Here is a 9,260-nt window from a genome sequence, read left to right on the forward strand (position 1 = left end):
TGTCTCTTTCCTTCAATGTATTGTGTATATTTGTTCAGAGACAGCACACACCCCTAGTAGCACATAAAGTGAGTGACTCACTGTCTTTATACAATGTGTCATTGCTTTGTATCACGTTGTCCTATATCTCCTTGACTATTCCATTTATTTATGTGTATTTTAGGAGGGCTTGGGTTAGGGGTATGGGTTTTGACCACTTTTCTTCCACATAATATGTGTGTAATATATTTCTACGTTCTTAAACACTTGTCATTCAACGGGGCTCCAATCATGCATAGGTTTTTACTCAGTTCTTTTCCACTTCTACTTACAAGACCAAAATGTGACCAAACTTGTTTAATTTACAAGTAAATTGCATAAGCTTTCGAAAGGTAAGCACCAACGGTAAAAAAAAAAAAAAATTAGATAATGTACAGATTCTTTTCCAGCAAATTCTTTATTGGTTGAGAGTGCCAGGGATTTCAAAAAGTACCTTAAAGTGACTTTTTACACATTGCTAATACTGTAGCTTGGCCTAACTGTCAGAAATGTACGCTAGCTTTGTCAATTAGTACAGTCATTGAAAGTGGAACATTGCTCCTCTGTCAATAATAGTGTTTTATCAAACTGTGAAAACAAACAGTCGCTTGAGTGGTAAATCATCTGGGGGATGATAACGATGATGAGGAGGAGGAGGAGGAGGAGGAGGAGAAGGAGGAGGAAGAAGCTTGTGGGAGTGACATGATGTAGAAATGATTCGGATAGATTGGCCTTCCAGGATTTGCCTTGGCGAGACTGTAGATAACCACTTTCTCATCCATTACAAGCCATAACTCACATGCAAATAACATTTTACTGGTTTATTTTAGTCTTTGTTTTAAACTTTTTACAAGTTATCAGAAAAAAAATAGGAGATGTTTTTGCCAGTACTCTGCACTGTATATATATCTATATAAATATATACATATATGTGAAACACTTTGACTTCAGGTCAGTTCATGAGAGCTTAAAAGAACACATTTCAGTGGTCAAAGTTTGGTGATATTCTTGTAAACGTCCATTTCTGAAATATCAGTGAAATTCATATGGAACTAAATCGAGACGGCAAGTGGAAGAGCGAGCTTTAGGCCCTCGTGGTCGTATTGCTACACATGGGAAAAAAGTTGAATATCACTTTGGAGCGATGATGTAATTACTGTCTGTGAAGCTATTTACGAAAAGACATTGAATTTAATCAACAAAAAAAAAAGAGAGAAAAAATAAGCAGACGTATATTACTCTTGATTATGGACCAAACTCGATGTTTTGGCTCTGTCTTGCCTATCTTCTAACGCTCTAGTTTTGCAGTACAGTATTCCATGATTTCATTGCCTGACAATAGTTGTTTTGTCAGTGTTTCTAACAAAAAAATAAATAAGCTAGTTTTTTGTGCACTTATTAAACCATTGTGAGCTCTTTCTCGGTGTAAGTGCATTCGGATTCTGAGCTGAATCTCTGTACTGTTACTAGTCATGCAGCATTTGGTTATAAACAGTAAAAAAAAAAAATTGTATTAGGTAAACGACCGTGAATCTAGTTGTTAATTGTGGCATGGTTATGCATTCAATGGTAATAGTTTTACTGTTTCAAAAAGTAATTTCCTCTCTTTTTATTTTACGTTCATTTTACTTTTTACACTTGGACTGTCTTTTCTGGGTCAACTGTTTTCTTCTATGTGCAGTATTACAGTTCCTACGCTAACAGTATTATGCTAACTAGCCTATTAGCTTGTAGTGTATGATTTGTGTCCCTCCTATAGTTTGTCATGATTTTCGAACCACGTCTTAAAACTGATACTTGTTATGATGTTGCGTGTTCAGTATTAACCTGACGATGCTTTCTCCTTGTATTAGTCTTTTGTACTTACACTAAGAATGCTTTGTAGCAGGCTGTAAAACGACTCTGTTTTGTACATACATGTGCCAACAGCTTGACAGTGGCTTTTTTTGAACTGTAGGAACAAACTTGCTTGCGTAAATAAAATTACACTTGTGTACTTGTTAATAATTAATCCGGTGTCCATTTCTTTCTTTCTCCTTGTACGGTATGTCCGCATGAGTCATAAATCGGAGGCAGGGAATGAGCATATCAGACAACGGGTGTAGCAGAGGTGATTTGGAATCACACTTTGTGATCAGGTAGCCCTACCTGAGACTTCTATGCCGCAAATGTCGCCCCTGGACTTACCGTCAGACGCCATCAAACACCACCAGACCAAAGAGGATATCTTGTAAGACATTCGAGTCACCAGGGTTCGATTCCCACCTGTAATTATGTGCATTATGAATTCACCTATTACCCAACAAAGATAGGATGAAGATTTACATAATAAAGGTTTGACATTTAACTTGCTGACGGTTATCGAAACATGTTTGTGCGACACATGTAGAATGGCTGCTGAAAATACACAATGACCTTCTGGTGATATCCGCACACGTGCAGAATGGGGTTGGTAGGCCAGAGGTGGGTATGGGTGATAAAGATTGCCATCACAACCAATTACTGGCCTTTGGGACTCATTCTGGACCGTTCTTAAAGGGATAGTTCACTGTTTTTGATGGTTTCTTACATTAAAGCAGTCCAGGAGAAACTGTAATTCATAGTTCAGAGTTGTTATAATAGCTAATACTAACTCAAATGAAATTTCTGACTTGGTTGGTAATTACTTTGAGGTGTTTTGGCCACAAATATTAAACTTGTTCTAATTGACCCCATCACTCCCTTTTTTTTGTTGTTAGCCATGGCTACAGTTAGCTGAAGTAAGTAGTGGCTATTTAAACATCGCTGAACCATGGACTACAGTTTCTCCTTGCTCCTTCTAAGATGTAAAAAAGTGAACTATCCCTTTATCCTGAAAACCTTTTACTCTTGGCATTTAAACTCCGCCTGAGGGCAACAGTACAGTGCATCACCTGATAATACCATGTTCAAAGGAACCGGTTAGCCTTTCTGAAGTCATGCCTCGGCCCTCAGCATTTGGCCCAATCAATGACAGGAGTTTGACCTTCAGGCTGTGTGATAACGGAGCGGGACTCTTTCTGTGATAAAACAACTCTGATGACATTTACAAACACCAAAGGCTAGCCAGCCAGACACATCACTGTACCAAACACGACCCTGTTCAAGGCTTTCACATACAGCATGACTCAACTCAGGAGCAAGCATACATTACACACGCGTGTGCGTGTGCGTGTGCGTGTGTGTGTGTGTGTGTGTGTGTGTGTGTGTGTGTGTGGGGGTATATGTGTATGTGTATGTGTTTGTGTGTGTGTACATCTCATCTTCTCTTTCATGTGACTATAGTACGGTGGATTAAACAGCCCAGGCGGCAGTCGTGGAGCAGTGGAGGTAGAAATGGGAGTACGGGGTCTGCTTTATAACGAGTCCGTCCTCCGGCGCTGTCCCTACGGTATATAACAGGAGAGTTGGAAAGGGCAGATTGTGACTCCTCCAACAGAGCTGCCTAGGGTGACCCGGACATGGCCTTCTAATCGCGTGCATCATCTGTCACCGTGAGCAGCTGAACCCTTGTTAATATCAGTGCAGCCTTGAGGGCATGCGGATGGGGACCATATGGTGGGCAGTGACATAGTGGTATTATTGTATGAGAGGTCTTCAAAGAACCTCTGGGAAGAGTGGCGTGTTGGAACTGAGCCGAATGTGAGGACAGGCTGTGGCTGGGTCCCATTTCCATCGACCCGTTCTCCTGTTGTATGCACTTGTGCACTTAGACCCACATACATTTAAAAGCATAGGACTGGTCTAAGCACAGTGTCTTACACCAATCCATTGCCATGTAATTCCATGGAGTATGCACTATGGTGTACGTCGTTGTACAGTCTCACTACTGGATCGATGATCGTCAGTTTGGTTTGTGTTGTCAGTTTAGTTTGTGTTAGCAGCACTCACTCAAACCTCATGTAATGGCCACATCATACAACACAACTCCACTGTGTCATCTTGATGGGTGTGGAGATCAGAGGTCAAGTGCCCCCCTGCTGTCCTCACCTCAGCATTGTCAACCTCCTGGGCTCCAGAGCGAGAGAGAGAGAGAGAGAGAGAGAGAGAGAGAGAGAGAGAGAGAGAGAGAAGGAGAGAGAGAGAGAGAGAGAGAGAGAGAGAGAGAGAGACAGAGAGAGAGAGAGAAGGAGAGAGAGAGAGAGAGAGAGAGACAGAGAGAGAAGGAGAGAGAGAGAGAGAGAGAGAGAGAGAAGGAGAGAGAGAGAGAGAGAGACAGAGAGAGAAGGAGAGAGAGAGGGAGAGAGAGAGAGAGAGAGAGAGAGACAGAGAGAGAAGGAGAGAGAGAGAGAGGGAAAAAGAGAAAATTCAATCCACTCCAAATATCCCCTTCACCAAGTCAACAAAAGGCATCCCTTCGGCACAAAGGGTATCCCACAATTCATTGCAAATCATTCGACATGCCCGAACAGCCGTTAGTGGTCGTTGTTTCGTTGTGTCTGTGTACCCAGACAGGTACGCCACAGAGACCGCTAACAGCAGCTCAGGCTCCCTCACTCAGTCCCCTTCGCTCAGGTGGGGCTCACCTGCAGAAATGTCATCAAACCGTCACTGAAGGGCTCACTCGATATGAGGGAGTAAGGGAAGAGGACGCGTACCCCAGGGTGGCCGGTAACAGTGGGGCTAACGCACCATTTCAAATGAACCCCTAACACCCACCCCCCCTAGACATTCCTGTGGATCTGAAAGGAATAGGTGGGTGTTTACAATATGGTATTTCATTCACCTTGCCTACCGATAGGCTGGTGGATTGTTGCCATGGAGCTTTCACCAATACTACCTGTCCTGATCCACAGGAGTGCCTAGGGGGTTGATTTGGAACCCACTTTCCTTCTACTCCAGTCATGCATCTCAGTAGTCTAAAGTGGATTCCTTTTCCTCGTTTCCTCCGCTTCATATGCATTGATCTGTGAACCATTAGAACAGTTGAAAGCAATATGGCGGATCCATGCGCACTCTAACCATTTGTGTTCCCCTGTTCAGTTCCTTCACATCAGTGCCAATGAAGGAAACGAGGGTGAGAGAGGAGGACATTTTGGACTATTGAGATGCAGGCCAGGCCAATTAACCACTCCTGAACACCTGCCCACCAAGCGTCAATCATGGCACTGTGTGATGGCTTCTTTTCCAACAAACACTGGGATTGAAAGCACTGGACAGGGTTCTGACTCGCTGGCCTGTCCGCTGCAGAACATCTTGGATCTGGGGTAAGGAACTACAGTAACTCCATTATACTGAAGCCTATACGGTATGTTGAGGTTTCAGTATAAGGGGAATTTAAAAAGGAGGAATTGAGGTGGAATTTCTCCTTACAAACGAGTGCTAAAATATACAAATCCAAAGTTCAGCTGATGTTCAGCAACCTTTCACATATGTGAGAAAAAGACCCATATAAACCTGAATGTCTGCTGTAATGTAAGCTATGGTGCATGTTATACTCTTGAACAGAGGGCGGCAGTCAAGAGCTATGTAAGATTCTTTACAAAAGTCTTTCCCTGAAACTGTATCTGAACTGAACCCACAAGCTCATCGCAAACTCTTGATTAACAATTGATTGGAAATCGCTCCGGCGAAGAAAATGACATCCTCGAAAGCCATCCTTTCATCACAGGCGCTGATGAACGGGAACCCACTCAAAAGAGAACCCATCAGGTGTAGTCAATTGACAAGCCTCTTCACTGCCAAAACAAAACAAAATCTTTTCAAAGATGATTTTGAAGTCGAGTGTGGCCCTTTTGATTGGTCGGTTTGGTCGCAGGGATGTGATGTTGTGTCACGGTGAATGTGAATGAGAGGTAGAGGACTCTAGAGGACCCCTGACTCTGCTCCTTGATCATAAGGAAGGCAACAAAGCAGGACATGAGAGAAGCAGGGAGGGGGGCACAGTGGGTGCACCACAGGTTAAAATACACCAGGGGAGGCTGGTGGAGGTAGAAATCGGAGGACGGACTCTTTATAATTATAATGCATGGAACAGAAAGCGGAAAGGTCTCATTGTAATGCATGGAATGGAATGAGGAACGCGTGTTTGATACCATTCCTCATTCCATTCCGTGCATTACAATGAGCCAGTCCTCCGATTTCTACCTCCACTAGCCTCCAACTAAAAAAACACGTACAGTAGAACTAGTTAATTCACGGTGTTCAGATGCAACATCAGAGGTGAAGTCGTCAGAATATCGACAGTGCATGGGTTGAGCAAGCAGCAACACAGCCTCAAAGGAGGCAGATCCAAAGCAACCTGAATCCTGAAATAGCAGAATACTGATTCTTTATGTGCAGTGATTATGACATCATTATGACTGTAGCAGTGTGTCTCAATTGTTCACAGACGGAAGTGAGAGACGAAATAATTTGTCAAATATTGAGTCAAATAACTTGGATAACTAACAACTAACAAGTGGCAACATAGGTGCACATATCCTTATCTTTTAATACTACTGTTAATACACTGCACATATCTGTACATACTGTACATACCTGTTTATACTGTTCATACGGCATTCCATATTTATTCTGCTATTTACTCTAATGTTACTGTTAATACATATATACTGCTTATACTGCATTGCCTATACAGCTCATATGCTGCTTACACTGTTCATACTGCATTCTATTTATTCTGCTTATAATGCTACTGCTAATTCATACACTGCTTACACTGCACTACTTATACTATACTGCACTACTATACTGCTCATATACTGCACTTTTCTGCTTTTTTGCACTTCTGGTTAGACGCTAACTGCATTTCGTTGTCTCTGTACTTGTACTCTGCACAATGACAATAAAGTTGAATCTAATCTAATCTAAAAGTGGTATGATGGACCACACCTACAGTATGTGATGCACAACTGCACAGTACCTGACACCTGAACACTTGCATCAGCTCTCCCAAGCCAGGCTTTGGCTCCTCAGGCTATCACAGTCTTGTGGCACGCATACAGTCAAACCTGGGTTCTGACCCAGTTGGTCGACACATTCACACAGTCAAGATGCCCTTCTTTTCTCCACACTCCTCTGTGCTGAAGCCCTCAGGTGCTGTTTTGAATTCAAGGAGCCCCTCCAGCAGGCAGGATTGCAGGTGGGACCTCAGGTCACAGCGCGTTAGGCTCCTGACGGCTTTTCTGTTTTGACAGGTGTGACATCCCGTTTCAAACCTGAGTGAAGGAAAACACCCAAAACTGAGAGAGTTTGATGCTAAACGGTGCTTTACCTCACATTGGAGGTGCTGTGTCGAATCGTTTTAGTTTTTCCCCCTAGTTGCTGGTTTGAATGAGTTTAGTCACTTAGAGAGAGAGAGAGAGAGAGAGCGAGCGAGCCAGGGACATTTGGGCCAAATGAGGACTGGCTGGTGTTCATGTGCGGTACACAGGAGAGGGAGTTTGGGCACTTAAGGGGTACAAAATATCTCCCCTTGAATAAACTCATACCCTAGTGCCCACTCCTAACCTACTGCATGTAGCAAAAATCAGAGGAGAAATGAAAATAGCTTTATATCCTCAAAGCAGGTCGTGAATATGTTATTGCATCCATGTTTGCTGAATGATTTTTGGGTTTGTGTGTTCATGCAGCTTGTTTGTGCGGTTGTTCAATCGTTCATTTGTTCATCCGTGCATCCATCCATCCATCCATCCATCCATCCATCCATCCATCCATCCATCCATCCATCCATCCATTCATTCACCCACTCATTCATTCATATATTAATTCATTCAATCATTCATATCTTTATTTATATAGTAACTACTTTAAATAAAGATTAGTTCAGATTCCACCCTGACGAAAGGTGAGGTCACAGTGCCATCTTTTAACATGTCACGATAAATCAGCTGTCAAACCTCACTGTCTCTCTGCGTCACGCCGGCAACCGAAAACAAACAACTCTGGGCTGGTTGAAATTCCGTGCCTTGGCCCTGTCTCAGGTTTGACTGGCGCCCGGGGGCCATTAGCATACACAAACACGCAGGTGTCACTGCGATAACACAGGCTTCGCCCCAATTGAGTAATGGCTGCCATCAGAAGCCATCATAAACCTCTCCCAACACATTAACACAGTCATCGTTCACAGGGAACACCTGCGCGGTAGGATGATGAGAATGCCCAGGGACAACGAATGTAGAATCTCCTTCGATTTCCAACAGGTCCTCAAAACGTGCTGACGGCAATGACTGTTAAAGGATGGACACAACGAAGTCTGACGTCACCCGGTTTATTTCAATAGTAGTAGCTTGTGTCGCTAATCCGGCAATGACATGCATACTCCCCTCGTCACGATTTCGGTCTGTCTGCCCACAGAACGCGCTCAGTGTTTCGCTCTCGACTGGAACAACCGCGAGAAAATGTCCTATTCTGAAGCTGTCCTATGCATGCCGTTCGAAATCTAGAGTCTTCTATTACACCACGAGTGGCCAGGAGTCTATGCTGCATGCCCACCTGATCCCTTGGCTGGAGGGGGCACGGTTCCTCCCCTCAGCATTCCAGCATTCCATCAATTATGGCTGTATATCGCATACAGCCATAATTGATGGAATGCTGGAATGCTGAGGGGAGGAACCGTGCCTGAATCGTGACGAATACAATTTCTCATCTGATGTGTTTTGAGAAGGAGACGAGGACAGGGGACACAAGGATCCATGGACATACTTTTGAGATTCAGTCTAGGTCGAGGGTTTTTGACTCCAGTCCTTGGCCTGCACGTTTTTGTTCTAGACCCACACTATCACACCTCACTGAAGGCGTATTACTGCTTTGATGTTTAATGATTACGTTTGCTGATTAATTCTATCAAGTGTGCTAGGGGGGGTCTAGAGCAAAAATGTGTAGGCTCGGGACATCCCATGACTGCAGTTGAAGGCGTATGGACTAGCTAAACCCAATATCCCTCGCTTTTAATCCCAGGGGCCAATTTAATTTGTCAGAACTTTCACAGCATGTCAAAATAAAAGTCTCACAGCACGTTTAGGTCTGCTGAGCCCAGTACTGCACTGTACTGACCCGCTCCAACCCCAGTATGCCCTTTTTCTCTCTTGGGTTCTCATAAGGCATAGATGGGAAAGAATAGAACACAGTACCAAGTAAAGTACAGTTTAATAAGTAACGTTTTAGGAGTCATTTTGCGTTGGTGTTGGAGTATTTATTGTGTTTGGATGCAGTAGGTTGTGTTTGATTCTTCCTCTACAGTATCGTAGTTCACGTACAGTAGTCATGGGCTGGGGGGGCAA

The sequence above is a fragment of the Argentina silus genome (genome assembly GCF_951799395.1).
Source record: "Argentina silus genome assembly, chromosome: 21".
NCBI lineage: Eukaryota > Metazoa > Chordata > Actinopteri > Argentiniformes > Argentinidae > Argentina > Argentina silus.